The 13,999-nt window shown below is 35.8% G+C and overlaps 1 pseudogene; it reads right to left on the bottom strand.

The window, feature by feature from the left end:
* Nucleotides 1-226: 226 nt before the first annotated feature.
* Nucleotides 227-13,999, bottom strand: part of LOC139900345 (RNA-dependent RNA polymerase 1-like) — a 32,101-nt pseudogene continuing 18,328 nt past the window's right edge.

The raw sequence follows: 13,999 nt of genomic DNA on the forward strand, positions 1-13,999 counted from the left end.
TGAAAAAACCATACAAAACCACATGTGAATCACAAAATGTAATCGGGAAGCTTTTTCATAAAGTCAAAGGCGTCGCACGAATAAACACCTCGGTCAACCCTTTTACACGTGAGGTGGTAAGGCAGACATATGACCGAGACATGGAAGTAGACGGTTTTATGGATTATGTCGATGGTGCGATTGACTTCAAAACAGACTCTGAATACAAATTGAGTAATTTAGTGGACTACTGCGGGATTATAATCGAGGCAGAACTTTTATGTGGTAGTCTTTTGAAAATGTTGAATGGTGAAGTCGTTAACGACTTAATGAAGTCGTTAGCTTCATTCCTTAACGACTTCACAGCCAAACTAACAGCCTCACCATTCTTTGACATTTTCAAAATACTACCACTTAAAAGTTCCGCCTAGGTTTTAATCCCGTAGTAATCCATTAAATTACCCAATTTGTAATTGTAGTCTGTTTTGAATTCAATCGCATCATCGACATAATCCATAAAACCGTCTACTTCCATGTCTCGGTCATATGTCTGCCTTGCCACCTCACGTGTAAAAGGGTTGACTGGGGGTCATGTCTATTGGTACGACGTCTTTGACTTGACGAAAAAGCTTCCCGATTACAGTTTGTGATTCGTATGTGGGCTTGTCTGGTTTTTCCATGAAATCTGGATACTCCTTGACACGAAGATGTTCGGGTATTTTTGCTGGGACACCCGTTTTGGGAAAGTTGGCAGCAATTGAAAAGAGCTTTGCAAGCTCTACACAATTATCGGACATTGCCTTTTCGGGTTCTCGATTTGGAAACACTGTGTGGGCGTTTGCGATTGTTTCAAGGTTGTCGTTGACTATATAATTTGTAAAAAACTCCTGCACTTCCTGAAGTAGATAACAGAAATTACGCGATTAGTTAAATCTATGAACTTAAAAGAAAAAAACACGTAGGCATCTGTTTCTTGTATTATGCAGTAAACCTTAGTAACCAACTATATGTGGCAAAACGGGTGGTTGACTAACTACTCTCGATGTCTTTGGGTAAGCTCAAGTTGGCTCGCTAACGTGTGTTTGGTTGATGGGAATGGCAATAAAACTAATAAAGTCAGGGTCTTAACAAACAAAGTATAAATTAACATTCAAACTTTTTGGTATAACAAAGGTTCATTCTCATTCAAACATTTTGGATTGTGAGTTCAGGGTCTAAATAAAGGTATAAAATAAGCTAACTTGTGTTTGCATTAGGAGCTAGGGGGTTGGATTTACCTATTGATACCCATAGTGAATCACAATAACAAAACAAACATCCCTAAATTAACATTTATACCTCTATTGTAACATCGTGATCCAGTTGTGTACTTGGCGCCTGGGTATAATCCATCGTTCGACTTGCTTAGGTGGAATTAGATCAGGGTCCCAACAAACAAAGTAAATATCTCCATCCAAATCACCTCCCGAGCATTGGTTCTGATGAGGCATGTACTCAATTTCAGACATAGTCAAACAAAAATATTATAAGCCCAAATTTTATTATTATTGTTTAAAACAAACGAAAAAGCATATATATATATATATATATATATATATATATATATATATATATATATATATATATATATATATATATATATATATATTCTTACAGAGTATTATGTAATACATTGGCCCTCTTCCCGGAAAAACAACACAATCCACCATATGATGTAATAGGTGAGTATTAATAGCCTCTAAGACACGCACATCACCAGGATGCAAACATGGGTTTTTAGCAACAACTACTTTCCCATCAGCAATTTTGCAATCTTTTAAGCCAAATCGCGCACTAGAACTGGACAAAAACTTCACCATAGTCAAGCATGCCTGTTTCATTCAAACATTCCATCATCGGTCTTCCTTCAGGAATATAAATCTGTGTCTTAGTACGCAATTCAAACAACTGTGTTGCACGAAAAACTTGCAACATCATTGAAAGAAACGGTTCTGAATTAGGGTTATTACCACACGAAAGCATTTCTTGCATAATGTTTGTGTACTCCCCAGGTGACATCAAATCTAACGCCTCTTGTGCCTTCAACGGGTCCCTTAAAACAGCATCGAGAAGGTCAACCGCTTCTTTTTGCTTCTTTTCAAAGACGTAATCCTGAATCCCGAGGGTCGAAAGAAGTGTGATGAGCTGGCGATTCAAGTAACAAGGCTGGTATTTACTGATTGCAAGTATATCGAGCTTTGTGTGAACCGATTCAAACTTGCACATATTCGGTCTCAATGATATATCCTTATATGAAGTTGGATCGATTGCCACAACACCTTTGTATCCACCGTATTGAATTTGAAAAGCTGATGGAATATAATCATAACCGCATTTATTGTGTCACATACTGAAGAACCCATAAACCCTAGCTCAACAAATTTGAAGTCTAATTCCTGCCTTTTAATTCCAATTCGACCTAGAATCATTACTACAACGCAAGGTAATCCCTTATTCTTGATATAATCGGTTGAAAATTGAGAAATTGAGTAACCCTAAAATAGTTGGGGTCAGGATTAATCAAATTTAAAGAAAGGTTATGTTCCTATGTTGTTATAGAACATGTGGGATGTATCAATCTGTTAATTGGATGGTGAAAAAGGTGAAGTTGATTAAAAAAGGATATTAATTTGCGATTTTGCAAAATTGAGTTGGTTCAATTAGATGTACTACAGATGAATTAATACTTAATTTCGATAGAATTACACTATGGTTATAGTCTTAGTCAAAATTATTTAGTGAAGTTTGACTTTAAAAGTCAAACTATACGCTCTGATGTAGTCTGATATAGTCAATAAATTAGTTATAACATGTTCATGAGTTGTTATTGTGTTGTTTGTTACGTGAGCACGACTAAGGCATGATCGTGTTAAAGTTATAGTTAATTAAGGTGAGTATATTGGACTTAAACACGTAGTTAGGTCATATTAAATCGGATTACAATTGTGTAATAGATTTGATATGACTAATGCAGTTATGCAGTATTTATGCCGTTATACACATGTTATATTATTATCGTTATTGCCGTTATGCCGTTTAACATGTGTAAAGCCGATTATATGCCGTTTATATGTGCTGAAAGGATCCTATGCAGCTATGCAGTTTTGCAGTATTAAATGATGTGCATAATGATTATTATGTACATTTAGGCCGTATGTTATTTGTTTAATGCTTATGTACTCACTAAGCGTAAAGCTTACTCTTTAAGCCGTTAATATTGTAGGTACTGAAAGTTTTAAGGGAAAGAGGCCTGGGAAGGAAGTAGTCAATTCAGAACGTGGATGATCTTGACAGTAGGTTATATCTCTTTTGATCACAGTTATATTTGATACTGGTCCCTTTTGAAGTTAAAACTAAAAGTGTCGTTTTGGTTGCATTGTACGATAGTCGTATGGTTTGGTTTGATTACTCTGGTTATGTAGTTACATGCTTGTTAGTTTGAAGTATTGAACGTTTTGTTTAGGTATGAAATAGCAGGTCATTTTGGTGTGGTATGTTAAAATTGTATTAACTGCCCATTTGTACCATTTGACCCACTTGGACGATTTGACGTCAAAGTCGGTATTTGTTTGTACGCGTCCACCATGTTGTGTTAAATGTATTTGCGGGTCTTGATATTTTGAAAATGAAGTTTGAGTCTATTTTGGTCAAAGTGGAAAGTTATGACCCATTTGGGTCATAATTGTCCATCTTGACCCGATAACATTATTTATAGAAATATAAAGTTTCCAACAGCTTTCTAATGTCATTTTAGAGTTGTGGAGTGTTTTTGGGTCACTCGGGTGCAATGAATAAAAGTTTGGGTCGTTAACCAATTTCGGTGTCAATTTGGGTAAAGTGTCAAAATGACTCTAGAGCGTACTTCGTGGGCTTGTAGGTTAAAAATAATTAAGTTTGGAAGAAAACTAACAATGGGTTTTGAAAGTATTCGCAACAAGCCTTGAGATGGTATATAATATATTTGGTAAGTTTGAATGTAAACATGTTTTAAATTGACGTCAAAACAGAGATTTACAGCTGTCGCTGAGTTGTTTTTGTACAGCAACAGCAGCTACTTATAAAAATGCAGTCGTGGGGCTGTTTTCAATAGATGATAACTTAAAAACCGTTATTCCGTTTTTAACGAATAAGGTGTCTACGGAAAGGTAGCAGAGCGTACTTTCCAATGGTCATGGTCTAAATTTTTAAATCTGCTTAAGTAGGACCCAGAAATTGTCGAAAAGTGGCTGTACAAACGGGAAAAAAAAAATCAAAATCAAGGGCGTTACAACTTGGTATCAGAGCTGTGGTTTAAGGGATTTAGATAATCCACGATAGGATTGTCTAGACTTAAACCTAAATTGCTTATGTTTAGACTGTGTATGTTTAGTATCAAAATATCATACTGTGATTTTAATTGCCGAATATGCTTTTCCCTTAGATTATAGCCGACTGTAAATTGTTGAATTATGGGTGAGTTGTTAGCAGATGCATGTGACATTAAGGAAAATGACATTCAAACTTAGCTTTGTTTAGGAGCGTTGAAAATGAAATATGTACTTTGTGCAATATAACGACGTCTTGCCAACGTGGTTATTTTACACCAAGACATATGGAGGGTTCAACAATTCTAAATGGAGTATGGTACGAATGTAGCTTATTCTTAATGGTAGAAGTAGGGGGTAATTAGCTCTAAATTAATTTAGTTACAATTTTATCGTTATCTAATTTTTGGTTATCTTCTAGTAAATGTATGCACTTGAATCGTCTCTGAAAGATACTAGTGATACTGAGAGATTGATGGCAGAAAAACAGACAACCCAGAACATTCTCCTGATCTTGAGGAGAATACCTACGATGATGTTGATCCTTCTGGCAGAGGTGCTATTAAGCAGGAAGTTGCTTTAGCCTTGGAGAGTTTTGCACCTACGTTGCTTTCACGCGTGACACAGACCATAAATTCCAAACTTAATGAATTTGTACAACGTTACCCCATTATTCAAGCTGCTGATAAAGGGTTGGAACGTCAAGTAGTCGATCTTGATATGAATAAAGAAACAGAAAGGTTTGACTTAAAAAAATTTGCAAATTGTAAACCCCCGTAATTTAACGAGGGGATGGATCCGATCATTAGTATGCGGTGGATAGATGAGATAGAGGGGACATTCATGCTCTGTGAATGTCCTGAAAGGTTGAAACTGTTATTTGCTACTCACCAAATGAAAGGTCGTGCTCATGAGTGGTGGGATCTTCAAACTAAGACTTATGGATTTCAGACAGTCGCTAAGTTTCCTTGGAATACTTTCAGGGAAATGTTTGTTGAAGAGTTTGTTCCTAATGCAGAAGTTGAGAGACTGAAGGAGGAATTTCTTGCCATTGATCAGGGTGATATGTCAATCTTTGAATATACGGGTCTGTTTAACGACAAATCTCGTTTTTGTCCCGAATACACTTCTAATCCAACGTTGTTACGTGATCATTACCACCGCCACATGAAACCCGAAATCAGCGAGTTTATTGATCTTGCTCTCTATGATATCGTGCCTAAAATGATGAATAAAGCTTTAAAACGTGAAAGAGAACCTCAAAGAAAATCCACTTATATTGCTGAGAAGAGGAAGACTGAGCAAGTATCATCTTCATCATATCATAATCCATCAAAGAAAACAAGATACGATGAAAGGCCACCCAAGCAACAACAAACGCAATATAGACCTTCACAACCGCAAACGTATCAGCAACCACACCGATATCGGCCACCACAGCAGCAACAACCATTTCAGCAGTCTAAGGGCGGGGTTGGAAATGCTCCTATCTGTAACCGGTGTGGAATACGACATTCGGGTATGTGTCCGACACAGAGGTCTTGTTTTCGTTGTGGTAGTACTGAGTATTTGGGCAGAGATTGTTCGAGTCCTTTTCGATTATGCTTTTATTGTTATGGAAATGACCATCTAAAGGCAGACTGCCCAAAGTTGAAAGAAGATATAAAGAGATCTGAGCAGAGAAAAGACGCATGGAGAAGAGCTGCAACCAGGAATTTCAAACCCAAATCTCGTTCTTTTCAGTTGACTACAGAGGAGGCAAAGAAATCTCATGACGTTGTGACAGGTACCTTTATTGTTAATAATATGCCTGCACACGTTCTCTTTGACTCCGGAGCTACTAAATCATTTGTGTCACTTTAATTTTGTGAACGTTTTAACTTACCTATGTGCAAGTTTAATGTTTCTTTAGAAGTTGAAATAGCTGATAGCAAGTTGGTGACTGTTAGTGACATATATAGAGGTTGTGTTATTGAAATTAACGATGAGCAGTTTAAAATCGATCAGATTCCCATGAAAATTGGGGAGTTTCATGTTGTTATTGGCATGGACTGGTTGGGTGATCATAAAGGAACTATCAAATGTCATAAGAAAATTGTTCGTTTACGTGGTCCCAGCGGGAAAAAGATGATTATCTATGGTGAACAGTCCCGACAGGCCATCCCTATTTGTTCTTATGCTCGTGCTAAACGATTCTTATTACACGGGTGCCAGGCTTTTCTAGCACACGTGGTTGATACTTCAAAGGTTGTTCAAGATTTGAAAGATATTCCTATTGTTTGTGAATTTCCTGATGTATTTCCAGATGAATTGCCCGGTGTTCCACGTGATCGACAGGTAGAGTTTCGAATTGATTTAATGCCGGGAGATGCTCCTATTGCAAAAGCTCCATACCAGTTGGCCCCATCCGAAATGCAAGAAATGATGAAATAATTGCAGGAACTTCTTGATAAAGGGTTTATTCGCCCTAGCAGTTCACCTTGGGGAGCTCCAGTTCTTTTTGTGAAAAAGAAAGACGGTACCATGCGAATGTATATTGATTATCGTGAGTTGAACAAGGTTACTATCAAGAATAGGTATCCCTTACCTAGGATTGATGATTTGTTTAACCAATTGCAGGGAGCCAGTTTCTTTTCTAAGATTGATCTTCGTTCTGGTTATCATCAACTGAAAGTAAAGGAGGAAGACATACCTAAGACTGCTTTTCGTACTAGGTACGGTCATTATGAGTTCGTAGTCATGCCATTCGGTTTGACTAATGCTCCAGCTGCATTTATGGATCTCATGAATCGAGTATGCCGACCTATGCTCGATAAATCGGTAATCGTGTTCATTGATGATATTCTTATATATTCTAAAAGTGAGGATGACCATGCAATACAACAACAACAACAACAAAACCCAATCCCACATGTGTGGGGTATGGGGGAGGTGAGACGTAGACAATTCTTCCTCTATCCTTGAATAAAGAGAAGTCATTTCTCCACCCCGAGTGACACACTCCAAGAGTAGAGAAGGTCTTCCCTCTCTCTGTTCGACGGGTAAAGAGATTGCTTCCAACGGACCTCCGGCCAAAAAAAAAATAAAAAATAAATAAATAAATAAATAAATCATTTTTTTTAATAATAATAAAAATAATAAATAATAATAATAAAATAAAATGGAAAACACGCCATGAAAATGGTAGAATCAAATTTTCATGGGATTTAGATCATGCCTGGGATTCAATTTAGGCTTTAAGCGGACGTCAAGTCGCCAACAAATCGGCGCTTGCTGTTGCCTTACTTAAAAGAGCCGCAAAAAAAAAAAAAAAAAAAAAAAAAAAAAAAAAGTTTGATGAGCGGAGCTCAAGGCATATCAAGGAAACCTACACAAAAGAACAAAAAGATATATATGACCACATGCGAACAAACTTAAACATACCTAAGCATCTAAATCTACAAACGTAAAGCATACAAAAAATAGAACATACCTACGTACAAACAAGCACCCATGCATACTTAACATCTACACGCATACAAACATACGGGCATTACTACATACGCATACAACCATACATACAAACATAAACAAACATACATACAGCAAAAACATGCTAAAAGTGAACTAGATACACACCATGCAATACATTTGAGACAAACCTTGGAAATGTTACTACAAGAACAACTATTTGCCAAATATTCTAAATGTGAATTTTGGTTACGGGAAGTCCAATTTCTAGGACACGTAACCAATGCCGATGGTATTATGGTTGATCCTTCCAAGGTAGAAGATGTCTTTAATTGGGATTCTCCTACAAATCCTACTGAAGTCCGGAGTTTTTTTGGATTAGCCGGGTATTATCGACGTTTTATCCAAGATTTTTCTAAAATTGCCACTCCTTTAACCAAATTGACGCGTAAAAATGTGCAGTGGAAGTGGGAAGATGATGATGTAGCGTGAGGGTACGAAATAGTATTATTTTTAATACAAAATACTACAAAATATGACACAAGTTTTATTAATTTACGGATGGGATATACCTAAACCTTGCTACAACACTATAGGCAGTGTACCTAATCGTAGAGTAGTGTAGTTTTTAGTAAGTCCGGTTCGTTCCACAGGGAGCTGGTGATACTTACTATATTTTTAACTATATTTATACAAAATATATATAATTATATAAGTAGTAATATTATTATAAAAGGGGGGTTTTACCGTTTAATGACCGGTTTGTCGATTCTATATTTTAAGCGTAAAGATAAATGACGATAATTAAAGTGCGTAAAATAATGACAATAAATAAAATGACAGTAAATAAAATTGCGAGTAATAAAATGACAGTAAATAAAGATACGATGAGAAATATAATAAAAGAATTATGCTTATTTAAACTTCCGTAATCATGATGTTTGACGTGTTGATTTTAATTTATTACCATGGGTTAATTGTCCTTTGTCCTGGTTTATTTGATACGTCTATCTGGTTTTTGTCCATAATAGTCCATCGGTCATAAATATAAAGTGCGAGTATCCTCGTCAAATTACCCTTATACCCGAAGTCAAATATTCCAACTGATTAAGGATTTAAACTGTGACGCAGTTATCACTTCTGTCAACAATTACACCAGTTATCACTGTATGTAATCTACCCCTGTTTTGATTAGATATGAATATTAATTTACCCACTTGATCAGTTTGAATAATCAATTACCCAACCCGAATAATTAATTAAATGATTATAACAGATTCCATATGAACGTCACTAAATAGGACAACCATAATCATTATTAATTATTAGGTTAATTAATTTGAAGATAGGTTTGACAGACTCCAATGAGTTGTCACTCAATTAGACAATACCCCCCATCTATTAATAGTCAATAGTCCAATTTCCACAAGTGTCGGTCTTTTGCCCAAACCTTAATTATGGTACAAAGCCCAATTACCCAATTTTAGTAATTAGCCCAACATCATGATTACTTCGTTTTAAATAAGCATAATAATAACTTAGCTATGAGACATTAATGTAAAAAGGTTGAACATAACTTACAATGATTAAAAATAGCGTAGCGTTACACGGACAGAATTTCGACTTACACACTCAAACGATCTCTATCATAAATCTTATTATTATCATAATTTAAAATTAAAATTAAGATTATTGTTATATCTTATTAAGTTAACATTATGATAGAGATATAGAATATAGATATTGATAATTGATATAGATATTTGATCGGATAAAAAAAAGATAGAAAAGTTCTTCCTCCCTTCATCGAACGTAATATAGCCTTTTATAGGCGAAATTAGAAATTGAATTTTCATTTACGACCCCTGAACTATGCTCAATTAACAACTTTTTATTATTTAATATTATTCTTATTATGAATTATTTAAATATTATATTTTATTCTTGTGCATAGTTGACTCGTAATTTTTACACCGTTGCGTCGAGCGTTGAGAGTTGGTTCATGTCCTGGTTCCGGATTTTCGAACGTCCTTTCGTACAATTTTATATCGTGTACTTTGCGTTTTGTAACTTGTACTCTTGTCATTTTTAGACGTTCTTCATCAATAATTTGAACCTTTTTGATTGTATCTTGTACTTTTGAGCTTTTTGGACCTTTGTGTCTTCAAATCGTCGTTTTCGCCTTTTGTCTTCGCACTTATTTAAAATAAACGAATATTACTTGAAAATGGAACAATTGCAACTAAAATCTTGTCTTTCTTGGGGGATTTTGCTATGAAATATATGTTCCTTTTTAGCCTTATCAATATCCCCACACTTGAGCGTTGCTTGTCCTCAAGCAATACAGTCTTGAAATAATATAATACATCACACGAATCACTTCTTTATTCTTCACACTTTGTACATCAGTGATTTTGATAGAGCGGTATAAACAATGATAGTAACGATGTGGTTTAAAGGTGGGTGTGTCATCCATAGTTGCCTCGGGTTTAGGTCAACGACACTTGCAATCAAATAGCCGATTTACTTTCGGTTTCCAAAGCAAAGTGCACATTTGAAAGGCGGTTTACAGTCCCACATGACTATAAAAATTTAGATCCTTAAGGAAATTGGATCTTTATGAAAACATTTGATCTTTTGAAAATTCAAGCTAGATTTTACCCTAGACAAGTTTTCTGATTTGACCCACCATTCGGTGTTGCAAAATATATTTGTGGATCAATATTTTGGCTTAAAACTTTTAGGTTCGTGTAATCCACTGCTATCCCGGTATCGGAAGCACACATCCAGTTTACTTGTTCCGTATATTACCTTTCGGTAAACTACCGTCCGGTTGTAAAGGAAAGCGATGAACAAGAAACTGTTAAGGCAATGTCTAATGACATGCATTTGTTCATGGTCTAATTAACGTGTCGGATGCTAGAACTATCCTTGGTAGGAGCAATAGTAAAGATCATCCTTTGATTTTTCGGTCTGGCACAAGGTCCTGTCTTCGACCATGCTATGCAACCACCGTTCTTACGGTTGACACCCGATTTGGTTCAGGTGACCTAATGAATTCCAGGTGAATTCCTAGGATTTTACGTTCAATGGTAATGAACGCATTGAAAATGGGTTTTCAGAAAACAAATCGGTTTGTATTTTTGATCAAAATATTTTCTCGTTCAAGCTCGAGTTTAGATATCATTGAATTCCATGAGTTTGTAATTCTCAATCTTTAAGGTCAATCTCAAGGATTGAGTAATATCAGGCTTAAAAGCTGATTTTTAATCTTTAAGGAGATTATCCTTTTCTGGGGATCTGATTCATTAGTCTTATCAAGCTAATTTGCACGGTGCCTCCCCATTGTACGAGATAAATCCTTCTCATGGTTAGGATAAATCTGACCACATGGCGACCCTGTTTGATGCTGAGGTCCGTGGATTTCCTGCTGATTTTAGAGATGACTTTTCTAGATTTTTCGTCAACCTACAGCTGGTCTGGACGACAACTTCATGACCTAAATCAAGAAGCGCGTTTCTTTTTCGGAAGACTTTACTTCCTTTTAATGATGGAATTGATTCATCGTGTAGATCCATCTTTCTTTCAAATGTATTACAGTAAACCGGGTAAAACTGATTAGTATCGTCCAAAGCAAAAGTACCTGCAATAATCTTGTACAAAAATATGTGATATATGTTTTAAATTGAATAACTTGGTACATTCTTCCCACACTTAGTTTCTTTCTTTGCCTTTTTATTTTCTTTTATTTCATTTTAAATGAATTCAAGCGTTTTAGGGTGTTTCTCAATTTATGTCCTTTTCGAGGTAACGATAATTTCGGTATTATCACCTAGTTTTCACCGTTCATAAATATGTATAAACATGATTTTAAATTCATTTAGTTGAAAATTTTTCAAATTTTCACAAAATTTGGCAAATAAACTAAGTGCAAACCCGAGAGAATTTATAACCCTTCCCCACACTTGAGATCATGCAATGCCCTCATTTGCATGAAATCAGACTATAATTATAAATTCATGAGGGTGATTAGTGTAGAAAAGTGATTAAAAATACCCAGTTTGTAAGCATATTATTTTACATCACATTTGATATTTTGCTTCTTGTCGTCAAAATCAGTAGCTATTGCTGAACTTAATGTTAGTCTTTGAAAGTGCGTTGTTCTACCCTGTTTTGTACATAATATAAAATACAAACATATATATACATATTTTTGAAGTTGGGTATATTACCCCACGTTCAAAAATTTATAAAGTCTAATATCTTTTTGGCATACTTTAGATCAATAAAATTAAAAATAATGATAACAAAATTTGCCGTCCCACCCTCGGGTAAAGCAATTTCGGCTTAATGACCTAGTCTTCAACTCACGACGAATTTTAGAAATCATTTTTTCAACTTAATGAATTAAAGTAAATTTTGTTTTTAAATATCACACAAAACTTAAAAGCATATTAATTTCATATAAAACCTAAAAAAAACAAAAATTCAGAATGGGGGGAGAAAACTAGTTCTTTAGTGTCTGCTAGCGGAAAAGACCACTCGGATTCCATTCTCGGAACTACACGAGAACAGAACAACTAACTCTAGATAGCATTTTCTTTTTAGAACACTTGAATCTCCCCACACTTAGGTAGCTGTGGTGTCAAAATTGTGATTAACTTCATCGTCAATTTCTCTTGGTCCATAATCAACTTGCATATCTGTGACTTTCTCTTTAAGCCATTGGTCGGATTCCTGTGTAATATCCACAATTTCAACTAGCTTCACCTTTTCTTTAGGTGATAGATTGGATACTAACCGGTTACATAACTTAAAGTTCCCCTTGGTTATAGCATCGCGAATCCGTTTAATAAGTTTCTTCATTGAACTATTAATAACGGGGTAATTTAATTTCGTATCAACAACGGGGTTCTTTGTTATCATGTCATCATTAGGTGTTACTTCATTTTCCCCACACTTAGGCGTTTTATTATTGTTAAGCACTACCGTTGGAGTTGGTAAAACAACATGGTTCTTACCAATCGTTTTTGCTGGTTCAACGGTTTTAGTTGGTGGAGATTTAGACTTTCGAATCATAAAGGTGATCGATTTGTCACCACTACTAAGTGTCATTCTACCGTTTCTTACATCAAAGAACGCCCCGGTGGACGCTAAGAATGGTCGACCTAAAATTAGAGGAATGTTTGGGTCCTCTTCTATGTCAATGACAATGAATTCGACTAGAAAGGTTAAATTACCTACTTGAATGGGTAGGTTGTCAGCAATTCCAACTGGGTGCTTAATGGTTTGATCAAAGAGTCGAACACTCATATCCGTTGGACTTAACTCACCTACTCCTAATCTCTTATATAATGAAAGAGACATAACACTCACACTTGCACCTAAATCTGCTAGTGCATTATACATGACACAATCACTAAGTAGACAAGGAACAATAAATTCACCCGGATCACCTACCCTAGGTGGAGGTTTTGGTGGAACTGTATTCACCGGGTTTACTTCTACGGCTTTTGTTTCTTGTACTTTCTTTTTCTTTTCCTTCTTCTTCTTTCCAGAAGTATCACAATCTTTATTACTTATTACTTGCTCATACTCAACTCCTTTTCTTGGAAACGGGATGGGTGGTTTGTATGGTGTCACCACTGGCTTTACATACTCGGGTGGTGGTGGTGGTGGTGTAACTTCTTCATTGTTACTCACATCTAAAACCTTCCCATCTTCTGGTGCTGGTTTTTCAGAATTCGTTGACACCATATTAACATTCTCATTCCGAGGGTTTACTTCAGTATTACTCGGTAGCTTTCTTTGTTCCCTCTCACTCATTAAGCTAGCAAGAGTACCTACGTGTTTTTCTAGATTCAAAATGGAAGCTTGTTGAGTTCTTAATGACTGATCAAACCTCTCGTTCGTTTGGGTTTGAGATGTAATGAATTGTGTTTGAGATTCAATCAGCTTTGCCATCATTTCTTCTAGATTTGGCTTTTTCTCTTCGGGTTGTTGTGGTGGTTTATACAAGCTAGGTCTTTGTTGATTGAAAGTGTTGTTTTGAGTCGGTTGGTTATTCGGACCTTGTTGGTTATACCAGTTATTTTCGGGTCCTTTTGGATCGTAAAGAATGTTTTGATTTCGATTGAAGTTTAGCTTTGGCGGTTGATAATTATTTTGATAATTATTTCCAGGCCTTTGGTTCATATAGGAAACATTCTCTCGTTGTTCCAATGTTG

This window comes from Rutidosis leptorrhynchoides, chromosome 3 (assembly GCF_046630445.1).
Source record: "Rutidosis leptorrhynchoides isolate AG116_Rl617_1_P2 chromosome 3, CSIRO_AGI_Rlap_v1, whole genome shotgun sequence".
NCBI classification, from domain to species: Eukaryota; Viridiplantae; Streptophyta; class Magnoliopsida; order Asterales; family Asteraceae; genus Rutidosis; species Rutidosis leptorrhynchoides.